This window comes from Pteropus vampyrus, unplaced genomic scaffold (assembly GCF_000151845.1).
Source record: "Pteropus vampyrus isolate Shadow unplaced genomic scaffold, Pvam_2.0 Scaffold156, whole genome shotgun sequence".
Lineage (NCBI taxonomy): Eukaryota > Metazoa > Chordata > Mammalia > Chiroptera > Pteropodidae > Pteropus > Pteropus vampyrus.
Window position 1 is genome coordinate 1264062 of NW_011888937.1, and position 17534 is coordinate 1281595.

A 17534-nucleotide genomic window follows, 5' to 3' on the forward strand; every position below is an offset into this window, starting at 1 on the left:
TCTCATTCTGCCGGTGTAGGCTTGTGACCCCAGACAAGCATCTTAACTCTGAGTCTCAGTTTCTTCATCTGTAAGGCAAGGCTATGATCATTAACTTTACATGTTGTTAGAAGGATTAGGGACAATGTCAAGTATTGAACACGGTGCTTTGCATGTGAGAGACATATGATAAAAGACAGCTATAATTTTCATAAGCAAGCCATTAGTTTTTGCCACGAACAAAAGCACACATGTTGTCTTAGTGTCAACACTGATATGGTGCTTCTGGCAGCAGACCAGCTATGCAGACTGCAGAATCCTTGAGGCTACTTTGAAAATTAAATCTAATGGAAAGAGTTTCATACAGAGAGACAGAAAGAAATCTTTGAGTCATCCCTTGCTCTGGTCATACAATTTCAGAGGAAAAAGTCATGATTTGGCCTTGAGCTACGTGCACAGGATCAGGAAAGTAGGATGGATTCTGTGCCAGAAAGCCCCTTTCCTTTTCATCAACCGTAAAAATTGACTGAGAGGGCAAGGGCTGGGCTTTCAGATAGGCATCCGCAGGCAAGAAGAGCAACCCAAGGACACATCTACCAAGGGCCAGCAAGAGGCACAGACAGGAGGTGGGATGGGCTGAGCAGGCCTGGCTGTGGGAGACCTGGGAGGTGGGAATGAAAGGGTATCAGGGGCCCCATGAATATGGACAGTCTTTCCACTTGGGGTCCTCTGGTACCCTGCACCCCCTTATATGGAGTCTCAACTCTATCCCTTCCTCTGAGGATCTTATTTTCTTCCTCCCTTCCCACCCCCACCTATCTCTTTTTCTACCCAGAGCCTGAATGGGATTTAAAGGCTTCTGGCAAGTTAAGAAAGTACTTGACAAACATTGGTATCATTAGTTAAAACTAATTCCCTCAGTGAATAACAACATTTGTGCGACACTGGCAGTTTTCAAAGTATTTTCACACACAAAACTTAGGTTAATCTTCATGGTTACCCTGCTATGACAAGTAAGGATGATGGTCTCAAATTTTCAGATGAACTAATGGAGGTAAATATACAGGGTAAATGACTTGCCTAACTTTATGAGAGCTGGAGCTGGAGCCGAGGTCTCTCAACTTCAAATCCCACACTTTTCACTACAACATGAGTCATAAAACTTTTCATGACACCATCTTCTTAAACACCCCACCCTCGCCTCCTGGCCTTTTCTTTGCTTCGATGGGCTTTATTCTCTCCTTTTCTGCCTCAAACAGAGCTGGCCGCTCAGAAGCTGAATGAAGACTATACATCAATGTACTCCTGAGGTGTACATCTGAGGTGGCCAGAGCTTACACTTGAGTGCTAAACATCACACTCATTTCTCTAGAAGCAACAACCCTAATGCTTCTGTTTGTTTTTTAAAGTTGAACTACAATCACAAAATCAAGTGCTAAAGAGAAGTGTCACCCATCCACTCCCCTTGAAACACAATAGAGGGCTCCTAAAATCCATCATCTTTACCAGCATCTGATTCCCTATTTAGAGTCATAAAAATAAACACTGATCATTCTTCATTCTTGCTGGCTTGCCAAAGATGTTCTTACATCATATGGGGGTGGCCCGAAAAAGTCTGAGTCCTAGTTTGGGACATGTTAGAGTTTTAGATCTTATCAGCTGACCTTATATGTGTTGTCAGGCATAGAGGCTTGTAGAATATGTGTTGTCAGGCATAGAGGCTTGTAGAATTCTAGCGCAGGGTTTCTCAACCTCAGCACTATTGACATTTTGGGCCAGACAATTCTTTGTTGTGGGAGCTGTCCTGTGCATTGTAGGATGTTTAGCAGCATCCTTGGCTTTCACCTACTAAATGCCAGTAGCCTCCACTCTCCTGTCCATTTGTGATAACCAAAAATGTCTCCAGACTTTGCCAAATGTCTCCTGGAGGAGCAAAATTGTTCCCTGATAAGAACCACTGCTCTCATGGCTGAGGAGCTGGTACCCAATATGTTATGAGTTGCATGATTGTCTATCTGCCTTGGTACTGGGGCTATCGAGGTAAACATACAATAACACACACACACACACACACACACACACACACACACACACACACACACACACAGAGAGAAAGGACTTTCAGTAGGAGCTATCATTTTGGTTATCATGTGTTTGGCACTTCTCCTGCCTTCTGAGATGTCTGGACTTCTGGTGGGAGGAGACGACCCCATTGGCCTCTTCTCCTTTTACAGTCCACTCTCATTCACCGATTCAATCGAGACCTGGAAGCTTGGAAGATGAGTGGAAATCTTTAGCCGTTTTAGCCTTGTCCACCACTGAAGTCTGGTCCCTTACAGATCAGTCAGAGGTGGGCAGATGTACATTGTTCCCAGTTCCATCCTATCCTGGGTGTGTGTATGTGTGTGTGTGTGTGTGTGTGTGTGTGTGTCGGCGGGGGGTGGTGGTGCATGTGTGCAGAGAGAAATGCATTCTGGGAGGTAGGGTAATGAAAGACTGTCACTTCTACTTTTGTACTTTTCTGTATTTTCAAGATTTTAAAACAAGTGAAGGTCAGGGTGGAGCCCCCCTGTAGTTTAGCCACGGAAAGCCTCTGGATTGCAGTTCTGAGGGAAAGGGGAATTCTAAAGGGACAGCTGAGCTTCCCAGAACCATGAACTAGGGCAGAGGAGCCAGCAACACCCCTTGTTCTCCTCCCACATCTCGGCACCAGAAACTTGGAGGTGGTTGGGAAGTTCTGAATCGCTAGGGCAGGCCCTGCACAATGTTTAGTAGAAATAAAGCTCTTCTTGGTTGTAATTCTCATGTGAATCAGGCCCACAATCACCCCTGGGGGAATCACTCATTGGTGGGTGCATGTCCTTGGGGATTAAGAGACACGTGGCTGAGTCTAGATTCTTCGTGTAGTAATGGCACGTGGGCAAATTACAACTACTGGTTTCTCCAAGACCAGTCTGGGCTCCATCCAAGTGGCCATGACTGGCTCTGACCCGTGCATCATGTCCAGACTGCAGCACATAGTAGAAATGGTCCAGCTACACCTACCTCTCTCCTGGAGGATGTTCTTTGGAATGTAAAACATGGGACCTATGTGGTATCAATGCAACTGATGACCAAGCAGTGGCAATGGCCACCACTTATGGGATGCCACCAGTGGGATAACTGTTCTCTCTGATACTCAAAAACAAAAAGAAAACACCAGACCTACCTAAATGGTGAGTAATACCATCCTTGATTTATATATGCTGCTTAATATGCTACTGAGTGTTGTGACTCTCTGTGACAGAATGGATACACGGTTTCCCAATCTCACTGAACCTGGGAAACTCTTTTGGGGAACAGGGGTTTCATGGAACATGCTTGGAGAAATTGTGCTATTGTAGTTCGCACTTAAGTAGAGTGTGGCTGTGGTTTAGACCTTGCTAAGGAAGGATGATTCTGTTCCTATTTTTAAATCGTTTTCACTGGAAGAGTGTAGAATTCTCTCAGTATCTACTAAAACGGTCATGTCATTTATTTGACGCAGTCATGAGACGTAGACATAGTGATGGCTTTTCTTACACTAAAGTATCCTTGCGTTTCCTAGGTAAACCCTATTTGGTCACGGTGGCTTGTTTGTTCACGTACTAGACTGTGGAATGCTAACCATGAGTATTTTGAGATTTTTACTTCTACATTCCTAAGATTGAACAAAGGTTTTCTTTTCTTTGTGACATCTTTATCAAATGTTGCTACTGATGTTATTTTGGCTTTAATATTTATAAGGGGTGCTCTTTCCCTTTTACTTAATGTTCTGGGTTCATTTCTGGGGAACCCCCAGTGCTCTCCTTGGGGTGATCACTTGGCCAGGTGGGCTGCTTATGCTGGACTCAGGCTGAGGGAAGGGCCCCTCTGAAGGGTGCTCTCACAGGAGCCAGAGCCCCTTTTCCTGAAGAGAGGCGGAGACTCAGTCCTACAGAATCCCGGCTGAGCTTGAAGACTGTGCAGCAGATTAATTGCAGCTGTGCCCTGGAATTTCCCCAACATACAAATCTTCATGATGTAAAACAGCTGGGAGGAAATCCCGGCATGCTCTGTACAGAGGCAGAACTGCCAATGAGCTATGGAGATTAGCCCTCCGCCCCCCAGAAGGTAAGGCCAGCCCCTCCCCAGCCATGCCTCCCGTCCCAAGCTTGCTTTGGTGTAGATGGGACTCGTGATGCCCACATTCTCCCCAGTCACACGTTCTCACAGAAAACCCTTTACGCAGGGCCCAGGCTGGAGAGGAAGCAAAGCTTCATGTTACAGAATCAACAGCAGTGCTCCCAGGAGGGGCACACAATAGTTGGAAGCAAGGCAACAAGTCATCCCCAAAAGCTTCCCAGGTGAGAACATCCCACCCCACAGAACCCCCGCTGCTTCTTCTTGGTGGGAAGGACAGGCCTGGTGCAGAAAGGGCGGGCCCTTTTCTCTAGCTCCCTAGTCATGCCTGTCTCTCTGGTCCCCAACAGTAAACAGATTCTGGGACCCCAGGGCCAGGACCCCTTTAATAGAGAAGAGAGGCTTTCCCAGACCTCCCTTTCAGGAAATCATATGGTGTACCAGCCACTCAGGAAAACAGGCTAGAAACCGAACCTCACAGACAGATGGCTGTCCACCACACAGCCATGAGGACTATGTATCCAATTCTTTTTAAAGGCAATTTTAACACCAAGCATTGTTATAAAAGGAAAATGTGAACAAAGTATCAGTTTCTCCTAATTCTCCATTCTGCCACAATTGCGGATGAAATAATTTCTCACCAAGACTACTGCAGATGCTTTCTCAAACTCTGTTAAGAGTTTAGGCTTCTAAAAACCAATCTATCAGATCTCTTCTCTGCTTAAAATGCTTGCCTGGCTGGCAAGCATTTTAAAATGCTTGCCTGGCTCACCAGCAACCGGGCCAACATCCCTCCGCTTCAACACTTGCGGCTCCCCGCTCCCAGCACCGGCTGCACTACAGTTTTTGCGACACTCTGAACGTGCCATATTACTTGGCTGGTCCTTGGCCTGGTGCATCCTTCACTCGTGGGAAACTTTAACTCCTTTTTCAAAACCCAACGCCAAGGTCACCTTCCTGGCTGGACAAGCCTTCTCCAGCTCCTCCAAGGAGCCAGTCACTCTCCCCTCTATGCCCCAGCTCTGTTGGGTGTTTTCACAGCACTCAGCATGTGGTGCTGTTATACATTTGCAAATTCTGTTCTTTGGACTGTGAGCTCCTCAAAGGTTGCATCCAATTCCTCACCCAGAAGCCAGCATTCATGTGTCCAGACCCTGTCCTACCTCGAGCTTCAACATATTATCGCCATGAGCCCCCGTTTCCACATCTGTGACACTAGTTTGTCCAGCCTCTTCTCAAATTCTTTAGAGGCATGCAACACACAGAGTGGAACCTCTTTCACTCTTGAGTGATTGGTTCTCACATTAATTGGCTTAGTGTTGCCAAGAATTTGTAAATGCAGCTTGGAGGCTGTGAACCCCTACTCTGCCAGTTCCTGGAGGCCTGTTTAAGATCCTCCATCTTCTGTCAAAATGGGCAAAAGTTGATCTAAATTTGAAAATATACCAACATTGAGCAATGAACTCATTAGTCAGGAGAGAGAAAGGCTTTCCCAAGTGGGAACAAGGATTTCGTTTTCAGGAGTCACTGGAGAAGATAAAGTGAAAGTATTAAGAGAACTGGTCCCCAAACATAATGAATTAGACAAGTTCCAGGAGCAAAAGTATAAAAAAAAAAAAAGCTTTACATGCCTATCTGCTATTCCAAAGCTGAGTACTTTCTGCATTTGCTTAGTTTTGTTTTACTAAAGTGTAGAAAGTTGGGTTCTTTCTTGAGGTTTTGTTGATCAGGGAGTTGTTACAAATCAATCCAACGAAGAAGGCCACAATGCCCTAAAATAAGCTACTTTTAAATTTAATACGACAAATAATTTTCCTCGGAAAAGTTAGTTAGAACCGCATTCTTGTAGTGTTTTAAACCAATGAAGTGACTTTTTTTTCTCTCTAGCACCTATCACAGCATTTAGTCAACAAATATTTTTGGAGGCCCTCTGTGCATTGGCAGCAGAGGGACTCAAAAATATTTCATGACTGAATAGTAAACTCGAAAATAAGAGTGGGTGAGTTGGGTTTCAGCTTCCCTATAAACACCTATTTCCTTCCTTTACCCCAATAATTCCTTTTCTTTCCTGGATGGCCTCAAAGTATTCTTTTCCCCTCCTATTTCAGAGAATCTGGCAAGTTTGCCTACCAGACTTGGCCAAGGGTTTGTTTTTAAAAATTGGCTCCCCCCTAGAGGCCAATTTCTAGTGGTAGAAGGACAAAGCACAGGAGGCAAGAGACCAGGGTTACGGGCTCTGGACTCGATCTTCTCACCTTTAAAATGGGGCTATTTTACTCACTGGCCTGGAGGCAGGGACCTGGACCAGATGGTTTCGGGGGGGGGGGGGGGGGCGGGGAAATCAAATGCAGCTGGTTTGTTTAAACCATGGCGGGTTCCTGGGAGTGGAGGTTGTGTTGAGGTGCTCAATAAAAACAGAATCAGGAGCCCTAGCTAATCCCTTCATAAAACTGTATAGCTGAGGAAGTCACCTCACCTTACAGAGCTTCTGGTGTCTCACCTGCAACATCGGACTAACAGCACCTACCACCTAGCAGGATAATTATCTCAAGTACATCAGCCACTCGGGAGAGGACTAAGCAGAGTGCTGGACATGTGGTGAGCTCTTATTTGGTCACTAAAATTTAACATTATTTTTGTTCAAGAAGCCTATGGCCTGCACTTTACCCAGGACAGGGAAGAACTGATTAACATATAGTTGGCCACTCACTTATCTCTGGATGCTTTGGGAGGAGAGGTCCTCTGCAGTGGTATCGTTAAGTGCTTAACAACTGGCTCTCTAAGCAAAAACACAAACACAAACCCTGTTTTGTTGCAAGTGCTGGTATCCACGGGGTAAATATTCCCATCATGGCTGCTTTCAAGCAACCATGGGGAGCAGCTGATGGCAGTGCTGGGAGGAGAGGCTAACGGTTGGCTGAGTAGCAGCAGCTGGCTCTGGCACAGCTCTGCCTGTGGACAGGAGCTGAGGTGGGTCTCGGATCCTGCTGCTGGGGCTGTTGGCTCTGTTCAGGTGGCTTTGGAATACTGACTCACATGGCCCTTGGCTGAAGCGAGCCCAATGCCTTGATGCAGAGCTGGGCACTTAGCCAGGCATGTCTTCCTGGCATTTTCTGTGTGCACTGATCTACAATGGACACGCCATAGAGAAGCTTCTTCATAGAAACTGGCCATGGCTGCCTAGTCCCTTCCCTGAACTGAACCCTGCCTGATACTTCCTCCTCTCCCTTTGGCTTGGGCCTTGTCATCGCCATGTCTTGTGTATACTGACAGCACACCTCTCCCATCAGGTGAGATCATCTGCCCTGGCTCACAGTGTGACTTCTGCCCTATTCTCTGGTCTGCACATATACCCGCCCCCCCCAATCCCCCACCTTGTTCAACTAGCAACATATTAGAGCTGATTCCACATCAGTGTACAGAGAGCTACCTTTTCTATGGAACAGATCCACAGTACCCACTGCATGCAGGTGCCACAGCTACTAAACAGTCCTATACATCCACGGACGTGCAGATGCTTCCCAGTCTTTGGCTGAAACAAATACCCTTAAACAGTCATCATTTAATTCATTTGTGAATGCAGTTATACATTTCCAGCTGTGAGGGGAATTGCTAGGTCAAAGTGCATACATTTAGGTTTTGAGAATATTACCAAATATCTCCGTCTACACTGCTACCAGCAACATGAAGAAGTTTATTTCCCATACTTTTGCCTATACAGTGTTATTAAACTCACTGATCTTTGCCAAATTGACAGGTGATAAAGTAGTTCATTGTAGTTTCAGTTCCCCTTTCTCTTTTTGCAAGTGAGACTGGGAATTGTCACACGTACAGGTTCTGATTTGAAAGCTAGAAAAAAGATGTGTGGCGAAGAAGTGGGCTTTCAACCTACTGGAGGCGGGGACGGGGTGAGAACGAGCATGACATCTGCAGGTGTAGAGGCAGGCTTGGGGGAGATATGCAGGGGAGGGATCTCTGAGGCTCCTCACAACTGACTATGTAACCTCTACTGCATTTGACCCCCACTAAGATGGAAGAGCAGATCTGACAGGAGTGGAGGGCGTAGTCTGGCACGTATGAGCCAGGAGGAGAGCCCGGGAGCGCTGCACGTGGCTGGGTGAACAGGGCAGCAGGCGCACAGCCCCACTTTTTGGCTCTCCTTCCTTCCCGTCCCCATCCTTTATATGGGGGGCTTCCACTTCCTCACCACCTTCCCATCCACTCCTCAGCCCTCACCAATCTGGTTTTTATTCCAGTTACTCTCCTGTCTCTATTACTCCATTACTGATGACTTGAGAAAGAAAATAAAGGCACCTGACTTTTTATTGACACCAAATCCTACGGGCGTCTCTCAGGCCTCATCTTATTCGGCAGGTCTGGGGAAACATGTTTCCTGCCCAGAAGCCCTCTCCTCCTCGTCGCCTGTGGTTTCAGGTTCTGGGTGCCCTCTGGTCGGTCTACATTTACTGACTTGAATAAATGTCTCGGGCGAACTGTTCCGTGAGAAACAACAGCTGCAGAATTTGGAAGGACAGTCACCAAATGTCCTCATTGGGCTTTAGCTTTTCAGGCAATTTTCTTACATTCTTCTTTGTGCGTTCCTTATTCATCTGAAATTTCTACAATGATCATGTATTGTATCATCACAACAGTAAGCAAAGCTATTAAAAATAACCCTGGGTTAGTTACTTTCATTCCCCTAATCTGTGCTCAGTTTACCCAACTAGAAACCTCAAAATCGGCCTTAATGTCTTTAGCTGCTTTCCCCACAGCCTTCTGGCCACCAAGTTCTGTGGATTCTCAGCATCTTTCTGGATCCCAGGGATTCAGGCCCTCCCTGCGTCATGGCTGGGCCCCTGCAGCAGCCATCTGTCTGCATCTGGTCTCCTGGCTCTAGACTTTATATCCAGGAAGCACTCGAAGGTAGTTACCTGGTTTGAAGGAGGTGGGTGGGTGGTGGGCTACAGGCCACCTTGCCTCAGAATGACAAAGTGTCCTCCACATTAAAGAACAGGGTGGTAGATGGAGATTAAGGGGTCCCAAAGCCTCTTCCACACTCACCACTGCTCCTGTCCCCTCTGCCCACCATGTCTTCCCATCCATCCTTTACTTGCCCCTAGAAATATCTTTCTAAAACAGAAACTATGCTATTTAGCAGGTGGCTTCCCATTCTTACAGAACTGCTTACGTATACACAAAACTGATCAAGATGCAGCGAACGCTCTGTGCATAGCGCTCCATAAATGTTTAATGGGCACCTCCTACATAAGATGGCTGTTTACGTGCACGATTTGCCACAGGAAAGATTTTTTCTAAGTGCATAAGTAAGTAGAATACAAGTCAGCAAATGACGGGTTCAGAGAAGGGAAGGATCACAGTAGGAGGACTCTCAGGGGAAAACCGAAGATGCCTTACGCGGGGTAGCATCTGAGCTGGGTCACGCAGGCACAATAGCCTTCTGCAGTCATTTCACGTTTTAAAGCATTTTATGTTAATTATCTCTTTTGATGTGACTGACCCCTAAATATAAAAGTTATTATCATCATCTTCATTATAAAAATGGGGTAACCCAGCCTGCTGGAAGCTCCTGCATCTACCTAACTTTATGAACTAGTTGATGGCCTGGCAGGCATTAGAATACAGGGCTTTGGACTTTAATGGTATGACTCAAAGGGTATGAGGGACTGCTCTTTGTCTTCTAGAAGCTTCAATCTCATCTTGGAATCTTGGGACAGCAAATATGGGGTACGAGTGCTGCCACACCTCCCTCGTGTACCCGGAACAGACATTGGTAACTGATCTCTGCATTCTTCCCCAGGAATGCTGGACCTCAGAATCAACCCAGTACACCAGGAAGCCACTGACAGTTGGTTAAAACTGATCTGTGAGGTGCAGTCTATTTATCCTCTCTGATTAGAGTCTGAAGGTAGATACAGATGTTCCAGCTGTTGAGCAGGAGGCTGAGAGCAGACCTCAGGAACACTTCTATCCTGGCTGGCACATGAGGACTACACAGACGTGAGGAGCCGCAAAGAATGTGACTGGACAGCAAAAACAGTTATGATTTGCAGAAAGCCCACTGACCCAAAGCGGGCCTGGGAATTCTGAAGTGTACGGATTTTCCCCTGTGGGAGGAGAAGCTGGAAAGCATCCCAGGTATTGAGGAGAAAGGAAGCGGGATCTGTGTATAATCAATGGGGAACAGGAAGTGCTTATCTTGGGCCAGTAAAATACACAAAAGAACAGCCAGACGGCCTGGAGCTGCCTTCCAGAGCACAGTGCTTCAAGGGCCTCTCTCCAGAACCTTTCTCCAGCGGTCCTGCAGGTCCAGCAGCTGGCCAAAGTCAACAACTCCTGGGCACCAGGAAATGGAAAATGTCTGAGGAGATCCCTCAGTAGACGGGCAGTTTTGGGAGAGATCTCCCACAGGTGAGAGAGGACGCCGAGAATAAGGCCACATCAGCCACCTCTACACAGGGCCATCCCTTCTGATAAAGGAGCCGAAAGTGTAGGTTCCTGCGCCCTATTCTAGTGTGCATGCAAGTGCTTGTACATAAGTGGGATAATCACAGGGAACAACAAAAGGGCTCTGTATTCATACTGAAGTAAGGGCACAGGAAATTAGAATAGGATAGTGGAAGAGCTAAGAAATTAACATCTATTGTGGATGTGCTATAAGTATATAATTTATATACATTATCCCAATACCCAAATTCATCATGTTTTCCTCTCCTCACTTCATGAAAAGGTATTGCACCATATTCCCAATTGCCATCTCAATTCTACTACATAACAATTATTTTTTAGTATTTAAACTATCCATTATAATAGGAATATACATATACGCGCGCGTGTGTGTGTGTATGCGTATGGGGAAGTTTGACTTCTTGCTTACAATGAAGTTCTGTTTTTTAAAACTGGGAAAAAAGTGAGTCAATTCAAAGGAAAATATTAAATAAAAAGTATAAGTGCTATGTGGCAAAGATTATGCAAATAAGAGACATCTGAAGAACACTGTTGTACAACCATGTTTATGGCCATCGAGAGGCTACAGCAAAATTGCCGGTGAGGGTATCCCTAGGACCCAGAAGAGCTTCTGTACACGAACCCAAAGTCAACGTGTCCCAGGACACACCATTATTTTCTTCCCAAATGCTTCTTACCAGATCCGCCATCCTTTTGTGAATTCCAGGTGAAAAGCTCAGAAATCTTTCCCTCTACCCTCTTCCTCACTGTTTGTTGCCTAGCCAGCCACAATATCCTGTCTGCTGGCTGCCGCAATATTTTCTCCATCTCTACCAGCCCTGACCGAGCAAGGGCTTCCTAACCCCTCTTCTCCTTGCCACACACTGCTGCCCCACTGACTTCCCTGCTCATAGCCAGACTTGTGGACTGTCCCTTCCATCTCCCCCTAAGCTTCTTGGCCACAAGAACCAAACCTTATTTGTCCCCTGGGTCTCCAAAGCCCTTGACATGGCACATCATTTGTGAGAGGTGCTTGATGACTACTGCAGAGTGTTTTAGAGTTCACTGAATTAGAGACACAAGTGTCCCTCCCAGTCAGCTCTAGGTGGAAATGTATCCAAATATCAAAGGCCAAAAGCAATCAGTGGCCATGCTCTTGGGGTTGTTGCCAGAGACCCTAATCTTGTTGGCCTAGGGTAAGAGCAGTGATAAGCAGAGCCTTTTGGGAAGGCAATGGATAGAATGAATGGGATGTCCACTGCCGATAAAAACTCCATTTACTTAAATCAATAAGACTGATAGAATCAAATGTTCACTGAAAGCACATCTGGTTCCAACTATTTTTATATTTTTCCCTACAGTTTACATATTAATTACAAAAAAAAACCTGATATAGCCTAGCTCTTCTGTAGCTGAGGCCATGATGCTGGGATTGTGCTGCTCAGCTCTGCTGTGGGATATAGCATTTCTGAAATTCACATTGTCTGCTATTGGTATAATTTCAGGGAAGAAGATAAACAGGTGTGAAAGCCAAGGATAGCAAACTCTAAATAGAAGAATAAACAGATTTCTTTAAAGATAGAGTTTACTAATTAGTTAGTCACCTTGTGCCAGACACTGTACCAAACTATTTCCATGTGTTATTTCAATTAACCCTCATAGCCTAATAAATTGATGCTATTATCTGCATTGAACAGATGAAGAGACTAAGGTTCAGAGAGGTTAAGTAATATACCCAAGTCTTGATTCATCTCAAAGGCCACATTTGTAACCCTTTCATTATACTAGTGCTGGAAGAGAAAGAAACCACACCACTCCTCCAGCCCATCCTGGCATTTCTCAGAGAAGGGCACTCAGGCCACTGGCAGAGCAGGATTGACAACGTCCTGGCCCTTAGTTGTAGAACTAGGTTGGATCGGGTCATTTTTTACAACCAACATATAAACCATAGGGGAAAACATAAAAATAATTGGAAGGGGATGAAATGTCACCCTAAGCAAATCAATATTATGAATGTCAATTGTCAACTCATGTAACACACAACCAAGGAATTGTATTATTCAAGTTTTCTTTATAGAGAAACTGGAGGACCTGAGTGAGGCCGTGGCTCCACACTGCCCCCTGGTGGTTCTCACACATACGAGGGAAGCAGGCTGTGTCAATGACCCGGGAACAAAGGCTCTGGATAAGGATGTATGTCATATTGAAAACCACATCGGGGGTTTAGATATCCTAAAGGCAGTGACCTAGTGGGTCAGACAGTAAAGATCCTTTAGGGCCAGACACTTACCCAAGCGCTCAAGGAAAATCTCTGGGATCCACTTCCATTTGTTTGTAGAATTTAAGATAAAGAAGTTACGAACTCAGTAATGAGTTAAATAGTTTCAGTCTGTCGTACTGGCAAAGGCTTTTCTCCTCTTTAATTACCATGGGCACTTTTTCATTCTCTGCTGGTGGGAGAGTAAATTAGTAAACCTTTCTTGTACAATTTGGAGGTATATATCTGGTCTTCCAAAGGCTTACCACCCCTGGAGTGGATCCTAAAGAAATAATTAAGGATGCTTACTAAAGAGTCGTTTATAATAAAATAGCCAAACAATATTAAGTATATCATGCTACAATTAGGATATGTGAATTTATAAAGTAGGTGAATACTTAAGAGACATGGGAGGGTGTTTACTATATACTATTAAGTGAAAAAGAAGGTACAAAACATGTTTAGAGTCCCACTTTTGTAAAATACGTATCTTTATATGTATGTGTGTTGAAGAGAGGTCCGGAAGAATACATAACAAGAGGTAAGCAGAACTTATATCTGGATGACAAGGTTATGGGTGTTTTTCTTTTTCTTCTTTTAGCAAAACCTATATTGCTCTTAAAATGTAAAAACAAATACATGCAATGGGAATTACTTTTTATCAGAAAATTTCCAGACAGATGAAACCAATCAGAAAAAAAAAATCATCAGTAGAGTCTATATTCAAATCTCTATTCTCTCATTTCCGAAATTCTAAGTGCTGTTTTCCCTTGAAAGCTGTGTCTTGTCCCCAGATAACTTTCCCCAACCATCTCCATTTGGACCTGAAAAAAGATGACTTCAGCCACCTGGGAATATCCAGTGGCCCCTGGGCAGTAGTGCTCTGACCACCAGGTGCACAGGCCCTTCCTGTGCTGTGAAAGGGGCCCTGCCCTTTGACTCCCTCCTCCAGCTCTTTTCCTTCCCTGACGGAACACAGATGGGTGCCCCAAACGAGGAAAGTCTGGGTGCCATTTCGACTAGAGGAGAAGAGTCATGGAGATAACCCAGTTGCTGGAGCTCAGATCTCAATGGGCATCAGAGATGACTGCAAGAGCTTCACTGATTCCTGTGTCTCCTCCCCATTATGATCTAACTGTTCTAAGGTAAGGCTTGAGCATCTCTTTTTTTAATGCTCCCCAAGCGATGCTAATGTGAGCTCAGAGTTGACCCCATATGCTAACAACTCATCACCCCAATAACTTATGTAGTTTCTACTCACAACTTGGGCTTCTTGTTCAAAGATGACCTCCAAGGACCCACGGTCCTATCTCTTTTACACCCTTATCACCCACAGCAGGCATCTACCCAGCTGCTCACTAAACATTTTTTAGTGCTATTGTTTGCCAGTACCATGGTTTGTTTGTCCCTGCCTAAATCCTTGACCAGAATACTATCTGTATTACAGAGGAACGATTATATGGATAGGCTCCAAGTAGAAGTTTCTGGTAAATGTGGAGAATCCTCAACCTGAGGTCCACGCTTGTAGGGTCTCATAAATGAACCATCAGGAGGGGAGAGAGGAAACGCCTGCACCGTAATTCCTGCTGGTGTTACAGGGCAAACTCACCATCACAGCCAGCACTCCTTTAACATTCCTAATGTCATGTGCCCTATTTCTGGGTTGGGAGAGGGGCTGCAAAGCATCAACCCCTCCAACCAAATCCAGGGCTTGGTCTTAATGGAATTTCAAGCATCCGGGCCAGGCTAATTGGGTTAGGGCAGTGGGGGTACATTTCAGAGCACAGAAGCCTTAAAAACATTTCTTGAATCTCATGTCATCCCCCAAGTGGCCTGGTAGCATATCAGCTTAGGCAGAGCCTGTGCATGAGCCTGGTCACAGAACTTAACTTTTGCAAGCAGCTGTTTGGGGAGCGGGACTGGGAGGTGATCAGGTCTTGCTCAGTGCCTGTGTTGCCTGTGTCTGATGACCCTAAGATATCTTCCACTTCCTTCCTGGGACCCTGGTTCCTATCCACTGACTCTGAAAGGTGATCACTAAATCGAGTGACAACTTCATCTCCACGTCCCAAGATCTGTGATGCGCACAGAGCCACACTGGGTATGTGCGGCTCATCTAAACACTGTTTTTGTAAGTTCATTGGCCAAACTCTTGATTTGACACCCCTCGATTTTCTCTGTTGCATTCTTAAATGCCCCACTCTACTTATCAATTCTTTGAGGTCAGGGATGCTCACTCAGAGTCACTCAAACACATACTGAATTAAATTCGAAGTCATGGTTGCAGTGGGTCATTAATTTCTTCCTCTTTAATTTCCATTTTTGCCCACAGAGAAAGAAAATCAGTGCAGTTGGCCAGAGTCCCACAGTGGGGTGGGCCCCTGTGCTGCTGCCATCTCTCCCTTATATAGTCTTTTTACAAAAACCAAAAACACCACACCGCTGTCGCTGTCCCTCCCCCTCCTTCTGATGCCTTGGGCCACTGCAATCTGGCTTCCATGTGACTGACACTGTTCTAGTTGCCGCTGACCTCCTAACAACCAAAGGCAATGTCATCTTTCAGGTCTCTTCCCTAAGAAGCACCTCAGCTTCTGGGACACCCCTCCCAGCTGGTTTTCCACCAACCACACCCCCTTAGTGTATTAGCTTACCCCTCAAATGCTGGCCTTCTCAATCCTCCTCCCTGAGTAATCCTGTCCACCCCCAGGCTGGCTGGTCAGTACCCACATGCGGATCACCCTCATCTCTGTGGCTGGCCCCAACCTCTGCCCCTCACCCCTCACCCCTCACTTCCAACTTCCTCCTCTACATCCTGCCACAGGCAGCTCTATCTCACATGTACTCACCAAACCCCAGCACTGATCCAGTTTCCTAATATCCTACAAACCAGGACTCTTTAGAAAGCAAAAGGGAACACTCTTAACAATTATACTGGATGTGATGGTTAATTCTGTGTCAACTTGACTGGACCACAGTGTGGGGTGCTCAGATTTGGTTAACATTACTCTGGGTGTTTCTTGATGAGATCGTCATTTGAATCGGTAGACAGAATAAAGCAGATTACCCTCGTAACATAGGTGGGCTTCCTCTAATAAGTGGAAGGCCTGAATAGAACAAAAAGGCTGACCCTCTCCCAGGTAAGAGAGATTTCTTCCTGCCTGATGACCTTTGAACTGGGACATGGGCTTTTTTCCTGTCTTTGGACTTAACCTGAGACATCAGCTCTTCCTGTGTCTTGAGCCTGTTGGCCTTTACACAGAAGCTATATCGTTGTCTCTCCTGGTTCTCGGGTCTTTGGCTAAATCAAAGCCAAAATCAAACCATGGCTCTCCAAATTAAGTCAGCTGACAGACATGCCAGTCTCCGTAACCGTGTGCATACAAACACTAAGAGACCACACACCATACTCACAAAACCCCTACTGGGTCTCTTTCTCTGGAGCACCCTGATATACCAGACAATCGATGTGAACCAGGACATACAGTCACCCTGACAATTGTACAAACCTAAAGATAAATTTGGTTTCTTCTTTCCTCCTCTCATCCCTACATCTGATGGAGGACCAAGCCTCTCATTCTAACTCTGAAACGTCTCTCAACTCGTTTCCCCTCTTCTATTCTCCTCCTTACTGCCCTGGACTTCTGCAATGACTCCTAACTGACCTCCTGCCTGCAGCCCTTCCACAGCCGCTACTGGCTGTGTTATTGCCTTGCCAAGAGAGTTGGCAGCTCCCCAGTGCTTGCAGAACAAAACTTTCCTGCTCAGTGAGCATTAAGGCCCCAGACTACCCTTTCCACTTCCAGCCACCTGTCCCCAACCTCCAACAACACCCTCCATCCATGTTCTAGTCACCTGGCACTACTGTTCTCTGAGCATTTCACTGTCCAAGCCCCTGAACTTTTTGGCAAAAAACTGCCATGCTTCTGCCAGGAGCTGGACCACCACCCTAGGCACCTCTTTGGTCAGTGCCCAAGTGCCAGGAAGGGACCTCAGCTCTTCTCACTTGCATTTAGAGGACGTTCAGCCATTACAAAGTGAGGGCAAAGGAGGGAAGAGAGAACGGGTGTGAGAGAGAAGGCGGTGGGGGTACAGAGGTAGGAGGGAGACACTGAGGCCCTTCCTACACAGAAGATAAGCCTCTTGGTGGCCTATCATTTTTGGAGTCCTAAGTGAGGGGTGAGGACAGGTTATAAGAAGACACAGCAGTAAGCAAATACCTAGTGTTACTCTCCAGTTCCTGCCTTCAAGCGTAATGCTCCCTCGGTCTGGTCCATAGTAGTTATCAGACGGCAAAGGGAATCTGCTGGAGGACAGACTCCAGGATAACACTAGGCACCAACTCCAGGTACACAGTCCATATCCTCACTCTCCGATTGCTTCCAAGGTTTCCAAGACACCCTACCTACGGCTGCTGGGTATCCCCACGTATGCAGTGATTCATTCTTCTGCACAGTTTTCTTTCCATCTTGGCAATATCTTCGGCAGCGGGGAGGGAAGGATCTTTCTGGGAGACTCTGAGCCTGGGTTTTTAACAAGTCTTTGATGACAGTGCCTGGAACCACCACATCTTTACTGGGGACTAGAGGCATGCTATTTCTTCCAAGCCAGAGTCTCTGAGCCCAGCAGCCTGCTTTCTCTCTTCCTCCACTCCGTTTGTCAGAGGCCTGAGGGAACAGAGATACTTCCTCAGGAC

The 17534-nt window shown here is 46.0% G+C and overlaps 1 protein-coding gene across 1 annotated transcript in view; it reads right to left on the reverse strand.

Annotated features, from left to right (window-relative positions):
* The window catches only part of TCF7L1 (transcription factor 7 like 1), a 149443-nt gene that overhangs the window by 22673 nt on the left and 109236 nt on the right, over positions 1-17534 (reverse strand). The window lies entirely within an intron of this gene.